General features: G+C 38.3%; 1 long non-coding RNA gene across 1 annotated transcript in view; it reads right to left on the minus strand.

Moving 5' to 3' along the window:
- Positions 1–3,353: 3,353 nt before the first annotated feature.
- The window catches only part of LOC137501216 (uncharacterized), a 51,551-nt gene continuing 39,809 nt past the window's right edge, over positions 3,354–15,095 (minus strand). Inside the window, exon 3 of the long non-coding RNA XR_011018427.1 lies at positions 3,354–3,875. This is a non-coding gene — a long non-coding RNA (uncharacterized lncRNA). The remainder of the gene's footprint in view (positions 3,876–15,095) is intronic.

Consider the following 15,095-nt stretch of genomic DNA (forward strand, 5'->3'; position numbering starts at 1 on the left):
GTGCTGTAATGTTGTTCTCTTTGATGTACCAGTGTACTGTTCTAGAAATGCTATAATTTGAAATAGTCTTGGCAGGAATGTTACAACCTTTTTCTTGGACCTGTTAAATTACTTGTAAATTATTCTTTGACAATATTAAGTTTTTATAGATAAGTTTGCTCAGTAGTTCTGCAAACCATTGCTAGATGGCTTTGTCTTGAATTGTGTGTTGGATCCCCCTTGGGTGGGGGCAGTAGAATAACACCCATGGTATTACCTGCCTGTTGTAAGAGACGACTAAAAGGGGCCCTAGGGGCTCGGAACTTGGGAGCGTGGGTTGGCAACCACGGGGCCCTTAGCTGAGTCCTGGCATTGCTTGCTTACTTGTGCCAGGCTCCTCACTTTCATCTATCCTATCAGACCTCTCTTGGTTAACTCTTGTTCTTTTCCAACCCTGATGGTATTAGGTTCCTGAGGCCTAGGGAGTCATTTTCACGCCCTTTGCAGCCCTTGTCTTTCTTTGACCGATACCTTCATTTTTCAAAGTGTTGGATCCCTTCCATTTTTTTCTCTCTGATCCTTGCCACTGAATTGATAATAATAAAAATAATATTCTCATATTAGGAAAAAAAATCACCAAAACTATTAGAAAAATTAAGAGAATTTCAGAAAGAAGAAAACTACCATAAAACCAGTCTGATTACTATAAAATCTTTGGTAGACAACTAAAGAAATTAAACCCCCCAAATTAATGTTGAAAAGTGAAGATGGAAAAAAGGTGCAGAGTAATGAGGAAAATGCTGAAATTATGGCAAAAGTATTCAATAAATTTTTAGAAGAGCCTGAAGAACTTTTAAAAATTAACACAAGACACCACAGTTAAAACCAAACCTGAATACCTAAACCCCCCAACATTCAAAGAGGTGAAAACAGCAATTGAGGATATGAAAAAATACAAGGCATATTGAGAAGATAGTTTTTGCAGAAATGTGCCAGTGACAGCTTGAATCACCTTATACATGGCTCTATTGAAAATATGGACAAAAGAACATTTTTCTGAACACTGGACAACAGCTATCATCCACCTGCTTCACAAAAAAGAAGAGCAATCCAGATAACTACAGAGGAATATCTCTCTTGAAATGTACATACAAAATATTTGCTGGAATCCTGTATGGCAGAATTAAAGAACAATTTGAGCAAGAATTAAGTGAAACCAATGAGGCTTCAGACCTTGGAGAAGCTGTGCAGAACCAATTGTTACAATTAGTTATAGCATATTACAGAAAACAAAACAAACCTTTTGCAATAACATTTGTAGACTTTATGGCATATGACTGTATTCACAGACCTTCAATATTGAAAATATTAAATTTTGGACTGCACTGGAAACTAATCAAACTGATTGAATTTGCCTTAACACACAATCAAAAGTAAATTGCAGAAGGGGAATTTTCTATGCCATTCGTCATAAAAACTGGTTTAAGACAGGGAAATTGTTTGTCACCACTGCTATTCAACTGTGCTTTGGAATATGAGGGAATAGTGTAAGGATAACCCAAAAGACATCAAAATTGGAAGATCAAAAGACAATATAACCTTAAATTGTCTGGGATTTGCTGATGACCTTGCTTTCTTATCTAACAGTATTCAGGAAACATGACAACAAATTAATCACTACAGGAAATAGTCACAAAAAATTGGCCTCAAAATATCCTTTGAGAAAACAGAAATCATATGAACTGACCTACCACTTGCAAAGAAAATTGAAGTAGGACAGGAAATCAAAATTTTAGACAAATTTAAATACTTAGGTGAAATTATAACATACAACTGCAGTGAAGAAAGTTTTGCAAACTGTTAATGGCATTGTTTCCTCCTTGTAATTCCTGCCTGAATCCTCTATAATACTTCTAGGTGAAGGTCAACCCATTCTCCCAGAACTTTTGTCTTACTCTTGGCTCAATTGCTGGCCAGTTCCATTGAACTTTTTGTATTGTGTGGGTGTTCTTGACATTCCTTTTGTATTGGTATAAATCTTTGAACTTTCCATTCTCTGGAAAATAGTTTCCCTCAGACTGCAATTTAGCAATTGCAATGACAAACTTTTGGATACCTACATATTTTCTTGCTGCCATGGTGACTAGGAGATTAGGATTTTTGCAGCCCTGGGTATAGTCATGTTATTCAAGTCCACTTATAATTTCTGATGTGCAATCAAAAACAAAACTATTCTCTGCTGATATATTGGTTGATAAGGGCTTGTCCTAGAATCATAAGCTTTCTTCCTCAAACCAGTAAGACTTATGAATGACAAAGAGAATCACAAAAAAGTATTCTTCAAAATAAAACTGAACAAAAATATTTAAATTCTGTTCTATGCATTTTTTGAAGTACTGGTTTACTCTGCAAACATTTGGGAGTCCCATTTACTTAGAAATACTGTAATTATTTCCAGCCTACTTGTCTTTTCAATATGTCTAATACTTAAATATGTATATACCAATCAGTTGATATTTTTAGTGGTGTGTGCAGACTAAAATGAAACTAAAGGTATATTTGGATATTTTACCTCATGAGAGAAGTATTGGGCAAAAGTTTGAAATGTACTTTTGGATAAATTTAAAACTTGACTTAATTTTGACTGAAATAGCCTGTGGTTAAGTTTTCCCTTTACTTAGTTTTATTTCTAGGATCAGCATTTTTCAAATAATCTTGTTAAAAGGTCATGTTTTGGTAGCTGATATAGCTTTGAGCAGCAAGACTGCAGTCTTTGTAAGTTCTTAACTACAAGGCTTGAAAACAGGTCTTGGGTCACTCAGCATTTACTGTTCTTAGTCCCTCCTGGCTATTTCTCATACTGACATAAAGCAAGTTTAATTTGAACAAACTGTGTGCAACTGAATTTTTTAAAATCTGTTTTGAAGTGATGTCTCAATTATTTCTTAAACTGGAATATTTTAAATAATATAAATTTTTGTTTGCTTAGGGAACCTGAAATATTTGCTTTTTGAGTAAATTCATAATTCTAATATAATTGGTCTGTTACTAGCAATTATAATTTTCTCAGCTAACTATTTTTGGTTGCCAGCATTTCATGTGTGCCAATTTGGGCTCATTAATTGGTAATTATTGTACCTATCTAGATTGCATTTACTACATGTATTAGCCATTTAGCAACTGATGATTCCAAATTGGCATATTGGAGTGAAATGCTGTCAATTTAGAATGTTGTTAAAAATTACAAAATTTCAGGTTATAGGTCTAAGTAATATAAATGAAGTATTAGTGATGGTTACAGAAATGTGAAAGAGATATTGTGTTTAATATTCCTTAATGTTCTAACAGGTTTTCCCCTTTTCTTTACAGGTCTGGTGCCTGTGTTGAAATGCAGCAGCAAAGCAGCTTGATGTTATAAAAAATAAAATGCTTACTAGTATATTGTTAATGTAAAATATATTGTATACTCCACTTTATTCAATAAAAAATGATGAAATATAATAGTATTTTGTGTTCTAAAAAAATCCCTGCCTTTCCTTTTTTTAACTTAGAATAGTGTTATAAACTTAAATTACATATTTTGTTCTTAAAAACCAGCGAGTGCCTGCAATCACATACAATATTGCAATGATTGAAAATTATTTGTTTACATTTTGGACTTAGTTTTTTTTTTTCACTTTACATTTTCCAATAAGAAATACAAAATATATATAAATTATATGTATAAATATCAAAATTATGCAGTAAAAACACAGCAATTTTGGCCAAAAGTGCTAAATTTATTCAAATTTTCCAAAATTTTCACAAAAAAAATGCTTAAAAATATACCCTAAGTCCAACACCTTATTTCAAGTGTCCAGGTTCAGCAAGGAAACTTTTTTGAATCACGAAGTGCCCTGTCCAAACAAAAAAGAAACATTAGACAAACACCTTAATAGGCCCAGCACAAAATCACACACAAAGGAAATTTGAACACCAAAATTTCCTTTGTGTGCAAGATTTTCTGAAACATTAAACATTACTAAAATTACAGACATGGGCAACCTCTTAGCCATTCACTCAACACTATTAATATTATGTTTAAATGTTTTTCTTCTAAGAGGAAAAAAAACGTCTTAGAAGAAAGTCACCTAGTCTACTATTTGCATCAATAGATCCATTATCCAGAATATCAGCTTTACCTCACACCCAACTTGGAATGTCCTTATTACAAATTCCACTTGAAGTTAAGGTGATTAAATTATTTCTAAATTGTAATGTTCATGATTTCAAAAACTCTGCTAATTAAGTTTTAACTTAAACATTTTCTACTAAAAGATTCATATAGTTCAGTTTTTATGAGTTTCGACTTAACATTCGGCGGAGGCTAAATGATTTTGTAGGCAGCCGATCGCTTTGATAGAGCGCATTAGACTCTAGTTCCAGTTACCAGCATTTTCGATCTCTTGTTTACTGAAACTATGTGCTATCAGCTGTGTGTTGTGTTGTGGTCAGTTCACTCGGTCATTCTTGACAAAGCACCAACAATCGTGGCTGGAAATATGAGCTGAAGAAGCACAAAATCTATTGCTTTTTTTGTTTTTGCTATTTGTTTTACGTCACACTGACACAGATATGTCTTACGACGACAATGGGATAGGAAAGGCCTGGGAATTGGAAGGAAGGGGCCGTGACCTTAATTAAGGTACAGCCCCGGCATTTGCCTGGTGTAAAAATGGAAAAACCATCTTCAGGGCTGCCAACAGTGGGGCTCGAACCCACTATCTCCCGATTACTGGATACTGGCCACACTTAAGCGACTGCAGCTATCGAGCTCGGTAACATCTATTCCAATAAATACACCTTGATAATTAAAATCAGCATTGTATTTATTGGAGTGGAGCACAATATTTTGGTATCTCGTGCACCAAAACAAGCCCTAGTATCCAGTTTACATGGTGGATGAAATAGGCAGGAGGCATGGGCATAGTCGAAAGACTACTTTGGGAAGCCATAGACCATGTAAGTGCGGAAGACTGGAGCAAGGTTGTGAGACACGATCAGAGCTTGGGAAACCGAAAGTACATGTTATCTTATTACGGTCAAGCAAGAGTGAAACTTCAAAAGACAATGACAATGCCGACAGTAACTCAGAAATGAGTGGTGTATTCCCTTTGTAGGATTTTTTTTCCTCCTTCCTTAGGAGAAATTGAATCTATCAGCAATGTGAGCTCTTCTAGATGGTGAGTAAAAATTTAATTTCATTTTTTTGCATTTTATCTGTTCAAGCATTTACCTATTTTTATTTTATAGCCTTTCCCTAAACATACTCATGTTCATAAAAACCAGAACACCTTGAAAGACTAGAGATAGGAAGTTCATATTCACAGGACATGCGCATTAGTACGTTCTGAAGAAAAGATTAGCATTTGAAGCATGTCGGCCCTCGGGTTAAAGGTCCACATCGATCTCGGCGCACCATCACCGAGTGGTAAAATGTGCCTGTGGCACTCCTCGCTATAAACCGAAGGTAATGGATCAGTGTGACATGAGAAGACATGCAGGGTGCATTGCAGATGTATGCGAGAACCGTACCGTCAAATGAGTGAGTTTGAAAGAGGGCACATTATTGGTTTGAGAGAACATGATGCATCCATCCGGGAAATTGCTGCTCACGTGGGACGAAGTGTGTTGGTAGTGCAACAGGTGTGTACAGAATGGTTCTCAGAAGGCCATAGAACACAACGAGATGGGTCTGGTCGCACCACCCAGACCATCCCTCGAGAAGATCAACACCTCATCCGAATGGCATTGCAGGGCAGATCTGCGTCTTCCTCGGCTCTAGCGCAACAGTGAAACACATCGTCCACTATCAGGAGTGACAGGTGATGGTGGTGGTGATTACTGTTTTAAGAGGAACTACAACTAGGCAACCATCCTCTATATAACACTAATCAGAGGTAAAAATGGGAGGGAAAAATGAAGATATCGGTCAAAGGAAGACAAGGGCCACGAAGGTCGTGAAAATGAAAGACTCCCTAGCCCTCGCAAACCTAATAGCGTCGGGGTCGGAAAAGAACAAGAGTTGACCAAGAGAGGTCGGATAGGATAGATGAAAGTGAGGAGCCTGTCACAAGTAAGTGGAAGCAATGCCAGGACTCAGCTGAGGGCCCCGTGGTCACCAACCCACACTCCAAAGTTCAGAGCCCCTGGGGCTTATCAGGAGTGACAGTCAGTCACCGTTTATTACGGTCTGGGTTACCAGCGCGTCATCCACTTCACCTACCTTTGACTAATGTGCATAAACATGCTAGACTGCAATGGTGTATGGGACGACGACGCTGGGGACAGGAATGGCAGCAGATAGTGTTTTCAGACAAATCCAGGTTCTGTTTGTTTGAAAATGATGGCCGAATTTTGGTTTGCCGCAGACAGGGGGAGAGGCATCACATTGACTGCATTCGCACACAAGCACTAACTCAAGGCCTTATGGTGTGGGGTGCTATTAGGTACACGGTGCGTGTCCAGGGCACTGTGACCAGTTTGACCTACGTGAATGAGATATCCTGCGATCCGTAGCCATACCCTTTCTGCACGATACCCCAGACGCCATATTTCAGCATAACAATGCGCCACCACATGTTGCTGCACGAACACGTGCCTTCTTGTTGTCACAGGATGTCAGATTGTTGCCCTGGCCCGCCCGATTACCGGACTTGTCGCCAATCAAGAATGTGTGGGATATGGTGAAACGACGGGTGTGGCGCTGTGACCCAATACCAACCACCAAAGATGAACTGTGGAACCAGGTGAATGCAGCATGGATGGCTATAACCCAGGACACCATTCACACCTTATACGCGACAATGCTATCACGCATGGAACAAGTTATCAGTGGCCACAGAGGACCCAGTGCCTACTAGGCAACAGGACACAGGCCCCAGGGGCTCTGAACTTTGGAGCGTGGGTTGGCGACCACGGGGCCCTCAGCTGAGTCCTGGCATTTCTTCCACTTACTTGTGCCAGACTCCTCACTTTCATCTATCCTATCCGACCTCTCTTGGTCAACTCTTGTTCTTTTCCGACCCCGACGCTATTAGGTTTGCGAGGGCTAGGGAGTCTTTCATTTTCACGCCCTTCGTGGCCCTTGTCTTTCTTTGGCCGATAGCTTCATTTTTCGAAGTGTCGACCCCTTCCATTTTTTCTCTCTGATTAGTGTTATATAGAGGATGGTTGCCTAGTTGTACTTCCTCTTAAAACAATAATCACCACCACCACCACAACAGGACACATGCTGAACCTCGATGACTGAAATGCTAATCATTTCTGCAGAGCATACTAATGAACATGTCCAGTGAATATGAACTTCCTCTCTCTAGTCTTTCAAGGTATTCTGTTTTTTATGAACATGAGTGTATGTTGTTGTTAATCTTATGTGAGTTATGCATGTTGCTTCAAAGAATAATTGATTCTGGACTTATATCTGAGTGTTGTGTGTCGTGAATCAACTGTTTGTACTCGTAACAATTTGGCACCAATGTCTGACTTCCGGTTAAATGTCAAGTCGAAACTCATTGAAATGGAACTATAGGTATGAACATTTCACTCAAAATACCGAAGAAATCTTACGAAAACAAAGAACTTTAAGACAAGCATAAGACTTCTTCCTACAATGTAACAAAAAGTTGCTAAATTGCATTATTAACCCAGTTTGTCTGGGTACTGACAGGAGTACTGATAAAATAAAAACCTAAATCTACAGTACACTTCACCAGTACATTCTAACAGGTTGCCCACATCTGTACAATAATAATTTATAAAAAAGAAAAAATTAAGCAATAATAAAACTTACAAACACAAGAGAAAAAGCTGCCCTGAATACTATGTAGTCTAAAGGTATGCATACTTGTCAACTATAACTTCTGGGAGGTAATGCATTCTACTTCCATGCTACCTTTGTATGTTAATGGCATTAAACCACTAGCAAAAAACAGTTTAGCATGGAATCCAAACCACGGAGATAATTACTCATTTTAAAAATCTTGCATCGAGTTCGAACCATGCCACCTTACTTCTGTGATCACACCCTGCTTTTTATTATTTGGAAAGGATCTATGAAAGTGTCCTTGCAACAAAATTTTAGGAACATACTGTGTAGAAAGGTATTGGAAAATAAACAATAAATGCTACAGTTACGTCAAGATACAAGTCATATGTAGAGGATGGATTGGAACAGAAAATCCATGAAGACTGGAAAGCACATGGTTAACTTTATTACATATTTACAACAGTAATGGAGGATGACACAAGGCCAGCAAAATCTGCACAACATTAGCTGATTGTAATGTGACTGGGGAATGGGTGAGAAAGAGTTTTGCCAGTATCCAGTATTCGGGAGATAGTGGGTTCAAACCCCACTGTCGGCAGCCCTGAAGATGGTTTTCCATGGTTTCCCATTTTCACACCAGGCAAATGCTGGGGCTATACCTTAATTAAGGCAACGGACGCTTCCTTCCCAGTCCTAGCCCTTTCCTGTCCCATCGTCGCCATAAGATCTATCTGTGTCGGTGCGACGTAAAGCCAATAGCAAAAAAAAAAAAAGGGAGTTTTAAGAACGTGATTCGTGGAAGACTTCTTTTTTTTTTAATTGGCCTTATTTTCTTTTAATTCTTTAATTGGCCTTATGTCACACCGACACAGATAGGTCTTATGGCAACGATGGGACGGAAAAAGGGCTAGGTACGGGAAAGAAGCGACCGAGGCGTTAATTAAGGCATATGCCTGGTGTGAAAATGGAAAACCACGGAAAACCATCTTCAGGGCTGCCGACAGTGGGGTTCGAATCCACTGTCTCCCGAATGCAAGCTCACAAATGCACGCCCCTAACCGCACATTCAAGTCACTCTGTGATTCGTGGAAGACTGAACAATAAGGAAGCAGAAAAAGAAAAGTAAGGGGAAAAAAAAAAAAGAAATAGACCTTGTAGTAGAGGAGAACTGAAGTTCATTAACGGAACTGCTACACCGGATAGTGAAATCATGAGGATAAAAATTGGGAATGTTTTCTGTCACAGATTGCAAAATTTAATACTGAATAAAGTGCATTAACAAAAGCTTAAGAAATACTGTATACACAATATAATCTAAAAACATTATTTATCTAGGAAAAGTGGACATGTTCGACTCTTGGAGCAATCATCAGCACACAAACAAATACAATTGAATGGAAATCATGAATGTAGTAAAAGACATATATCTTGATGATTGAAACAATTCAAAACAAAATATATTTATTCTCAAGTTATATAGTCAATACAGACCAATATGAGCATAATTACTTGCAACAAAAGATAAAATCAAATAAAAGGTAGCAAAATTTTCATCATCTACAAGAAGTATGTTACAGAAGATAAGGAGAGAAGGAATGAGAACTGAAGGTGGAAAAGTTAAATGACAAGCTGGAGATAATTTGATCACATGTAAGTGGATGAATGAAGAAAATGCCAAAAGAAACTATGGAATAGTCTCTAATCTAGAGCTATGTCTGATGGACTTTGTTGAGAGAGGGAGGGAGAGAGACACCTGGTGCACCCAGAAAAAAGAAGTAGGAATAGAAGGATTACTGATGAATAACAATCAGTAAGATCCTCTGTTTCGGTAAGACAGTTCAAAGTCGCCCTGAAATACTTCTAGCGGCAAAGATACAGGTTCACGCATTCTTCAAAAACATTGTTGATGGCAAGAATGGTTCAGAGCATAGAAAGTGAAACATTATACAGGACCTTGTAGATGAATTATTCCAATTATTTATAAGCTTTATAAAATGACCACAGCCTTGGTCTGGTCTGACTGTGAAACAGTAGGGGCCCAAAACTTTTATACAGAGTGCACACAATTTTTATTTTTACATGTGATGAACACAAAATCTATAGATTATATAACATGAAACTAACTTGCTACTGGTAGGCTTATTCAGGGAAATGTCAAACACAAGTATGCACACCTTTATATCATTAGAAAATTATACCAAACTAATGTTGCCATATGAACTAATACTTTCAACCACAGCCACTCTTCATTCAAAAGAGCCTGTCAACAAATCAACAAGTACTATCTTCAGCTGAGCCCTTGTGCCAGGAATTAATCTTATTCCCTTAAAAAGATACAACTTTCCAATTGAGATTAAAAGGCAAAGTTCTCCCACAGGTAACTCTCAGCATTTGCATTGTGGATAAATGCCTATAACACCAACCTAGCAAAGAGAGACATGAACAAACAATCCCTGTTAAAGAAGTTGGGTTCTTATTCATATAAAGGAAATACCACACAGAACAGACAATATAACTCTATACAAATAGGAGGGCTAGAAATATCCCAGGAACCCGATTGCCATTGCAATGACAAGAAATGGGTACACGCCTAAAATTTTCTAACGGTCTTTGCTAAATTTCAGTCTGAGGGCAATTTCCTTTCCACTCTTGAAATAATAACATATAAAAATTAAAGTTTGTGGCATTTTCAAAAATCAACGAAACTCGTTAATGATCTTCTTTTTCTGTTACTGCCTGCTTGAGCATATTTACAGATGGAGATTGTAATATTTATAAGCAAGTTCTTTTATTTTGGTTCCTCGTACATAGCTAATATTAAATAATTTAATTTAAAGTAATGCTTTTGTAGGTGCAATGTGAGAAGTACGGCAACGATTCACATCAGAAAGAGGGTCATAGGGAGGTACATTCAGGGAATTGGGGTGGACCAGAAAGCAATGATATTCCCCCTGTAGGTGGGGGCAATAGAATAACACCCACGGTATCCCCTGCCTGTCGTAAGAGGCGACTAATAGGGGCCTCAGGGGCTCTGAACTTTAGAGCGTGGGTTGGCGACCATGGGGCCCTTAGCTGAGTCCTGGCATTGCTTCCACTTACTTGTGCCAGGCTCCTCACTTTCACCTATCCTATCCAACCTCTCTTGGTCAACTCTTGTTCTTTTCCGACCCCGACGCTATTAGGTTTGCGAGGGCTAGGGAGTCTTTCATTTTCACGCCCTTCGTGGCCGTTGTCTTTCTTTGGCCGATACCTTCATTTTTCGAAGTGTCGGATCCCTTCTATTTTTCTCTCTGATTAGTGTTATATAGAGGATGGTTGCCAAGTTGTACTTCCTCTTAAAACAATAATCACCACCACCACCACCACCGTGGGTTGGCGACCACAGGGAGATCTGGAAAAGCTGATTCGGTATTATTTGATAAGATAATTGGCAATGTGGGAATCGATATGGAAAGGAACGCGATTGTAGCAGGTGATCTCAATTTATCAAATGTCAATTGGGAAGGTAATGCGAATGACAGGACCAACAACTGGCAAATAAGTTAATCTGGGAAGGACAGCTGAATCAGAAATCAATGATGGACCCAACAAGGGAACAACATCCTGGACGTGGTGGTGCAGAGAAACTGAAGTAATAGATGGTATTAGTGATCACAAAGCTGTTTTTGTAGTTAAAAATAAATGTGATAGAAAGGAAGGTCATAAAGGCTATTAGGCAGTGCCATATGGCTGATAAAACAGACACGAGGGAGTTTAAAAAAAGTAATTATGATCAGTGGAAAGCTGTAAATAAAAATGCTAACAGAGTGTAGGATGTGTTTAAAGCAATTGTTGAGGAATGTGAAAATAGGTATGTACCTATAAAGGTGGTAAGGAATGGTAAAGACCTGCTATATTATAACAGAGAAATAAAGAGACTAAGAAGGAAGTGCAGGTTGGAAAGAAATAGAGTTAAAAATGGTTGTGGAAGTAAGGAGAAATTGAAGTAACCAGGAAATTTAATCTAGCAAAGAAGTCAGCTAAGGATAACATGATGGCAATCATAATTGGCAGTCATACAAATTTGAGTGAAAAATGAAAGGGTATGTACAGGTACTTTAAGGCAGAAACAGGATCCAAGAAAGACATTTCAGGAATCATTAATGAACAAGGGCAGTGTGTATGTGAGGTTCTATAGAAGGCAGAAGTATTCAGTCAGCAGTTGATTACAAGGATAATATCCAGATAGAGGAGGTAATAATTTCGTATGGCTATTTCTAGCCGGGTGCAGCCCTTGTAAGGCAGACCCTCCAATGAGGGTGGGCGGCATCTGCCATGTGTAGGTAACTGCGTGTTATTGTGGTGGAGGATAGTGTTATGTGTGGTGTGTGAGTTGCAGGGATGTTGGGGACAGCAGAAATACCCAGCCCCCGAGCCATTGGAATTAACCAATTAAGGTTAAAATCCCCGACCCTGCCGGGAATCGAACCCGGGACCCTTTGAACCGAAGGCCAGTACGCTGACCATTCAGCCAACGAGTCGGGCATAGAGGAGGTGACCAATACTAAAGAAGTATTGCAATTTACCTATGACAACAAAGATATTTACAATAAGATACACAATTTGAAAACTAGAAAAGCAGTTGGAATTGATAAGATATCTGGGGATATACTAAAGATAATGGGTTGGGATATAATCTGAAATACTTATCTGATAACTGTTTTCATGGAGGTATACCAAATGAATGGAGAGTTGCTATAGTAGCCCATGTGAATAAAGGAAAAGGTGATAACATAAAGCCAAAACAAATGAGACCAGTCAGTTCAATATGTGTTGCATGTAAACTTTGGCAGAGCATTCCTGGTTATAAACAGGTTTGCAAAATTAATAACTGATTCGATAGAAGGCAGTTTGAATTTGGAAAAGGTTATTCCACTGAAGCTCAACTTGTTGGATTCCAGCAAGATACAGCAGATATCTAAATTCAGGAGGTCAAATGGACTGTATCCCGACCTATCTACGACCTATAGTAATCGCCACGTAAGGAAATACCCCAGAAAGTAAATATCGCCGCCCGATGCTCTTCTTTTCTCTTTTTTGTAATGGCTGATCACTGCTGCCAACCTGTCTGGTTACATACTAAAATCACCATACATACCATAAAAAACTAACCTCAATGTAAACACCGATAATGAATGTTTCCCTACCCTGGTAAATGATAAAAGATAAGATGAAATAAATCAAGATAATTATGAATATCTCGTCGATTCCCACGCTCAATGAGGAATTAAGGAAATAAACACACTTTCTCACTCAAATTATCTGTCTTTATTTTGATATACAGTAGGCGTACTATAACCATATTCTTGAAAAGCGGGGCATGTTAAACGATGCAGTTTATTTAATAAGTCTTTGCAGTGTGATTTTCGAAAGTTCCAGACATCCAATGACTTCCCTTTCTTTTGCGCGAACATTTCCTTCTCTCTTCAATACCGGTAACCAGTAAGGAGAGAGATTATTGGGCATATTTTCAGCCTGCAGGCTGGTTATATCTTCAAGCTTATCAGGAAACATATAGGAATACTAATGTGCCAAGCTCCGTGAACGGAATTTAGGTCAGCTTTCAAGTTCACTGCGGATTTGAAAATAATAATGTTACAAGTTCTACTGCCAAAATTTCGTCCCGCAAGAGTTATTTCATGTACCGGTAGATCTAGACATGAGACTGGCGTATTTGAGCACTTTCATCATTTCACACAAACAATGTTATTAAATGCATTATCCGAACATGCCACAATTCTACTTACCTGGTATTAGCCAAATATATTTACAATCCCACAGAAAAAGAAAATATACTTTAAATATTCTCGCAAATATATCACTAGTGACTTTAACGGCGATGCGGTGGCAACACGCAATTCACGCTAGAGCAGTGATTGAACGTTGCCAACGTGCCAGATTAACGGTAAATGTAAGACGTCGTATCGGCAAGTAGGGTTCCTAAACTGTATGGTTACCGACACTGAAAAAGACCCAACAGCAAGAAAAGTAACTATAAATCAGTACCTTAATATTACAGGGGAGAAAGGATAAGGTTGCACCCTTAGGGTACGTCCTTACACGGAGAGGACTATATCTAGAGTAGATCAGAGGTGCTCAGCTGAGCGCCCATTGAGACTGGCCTCACATAAGTGCGGGCAGTTTACGTAGCAAGCATACATATCAGTGAAGCGAGACAGCGAATGGGCTTAGCAGGGAAGTGGAACACTAACGTTCAATTATGAAGCTCTCCTCCAATACTCAGCAAAATGTTGATTGGGGTACAGTAGGCCTACAGTAATTTTTTTAAAATGCTATAATCATAAGAAAACTGACCTTTGCAAGATAATCCGGTTTTATTTATACTTTATTCGATATAAACATTCAGTTTTATTTTCTTACATTTATACATGCAAGAAAATTGACAAGTTATCATTTTTTTATTACAATTTACAAAGATGCAGAGTTCAAGCATACAAGCTACAATTTCTTAGCTGGGAATGACCCTTTCCATTATTTTTAAAAGGCAAAATTCCTGTTATTCATTCAGCAAAAGGTAATATACTTGCATAATTCAACAAGTTTAATGCTTGATTTTGCACAGTGTTGTAGTGCTGTGTGACTTTCCCTGTTCACTGAATTTCTGAAAATATTATTTAAAACTAATCAGAAATTTTATGCCTCTAAATGGCAAGGAAGTTTCATCACGAGTGAGGACATAGATGTTTATTATCCAAGATTAAAGTACAACAGTGTAAATGCATCTACCAAATAGATATCCAGTAAATCCAATAAAGTGGATTGCAAACAATCCACTTCATGGTCCGTATCGATAATTGATCACTAAATCAACCGATACTTTTTATTTTGCCTTTGGCAAATTTAATTTACAAGGAGTACATGTTTCGTTTAGATTGACTAAACATCATCAGCTACACTTTCGGTTTAGGTAGAAATTCATAAAAGTACAGAGACGTTCTTCCTACCTTGGGAGTGGCCCTGCACCCGTAGCCTCAATTTTTTAACCTGGTATAATACCGGTGTATTGGTAAGAATGTGGAACAACGCTCCTATATTCGGGTTCATGTCACAAACCAACTAACCATTCAATGTACAAACAGGTGTTGTGCAAATTTACTAATCTCGGAGTAACATTAAATTCACCGAGCTCGATAGCTGCAGTCACTTAAGTGCGGCCAGTATCCAGTATTCGGGAGATAGTAGGTTCGAACCCCACTGTCGGCAGCCCTGAAAATGGTTTTCCGTGGTTTCCCATTTTCACAGCAGGCAA

Source organism: Anabrus simplex, chromosome 6 (genome assembly GCF_040414725.1).
Source record: "Anabrus simplex isolate iqAnaSimp1 chromosome 6, ASM4041472v1, whole genome shotgun sequence".
NCBI classification, from domain to species: Eukaryota; Metazoa; Arthropoda; class Insecta; order Orthoptera; family Tettigoniidae; genus Anabrus; species Anabrus simplex.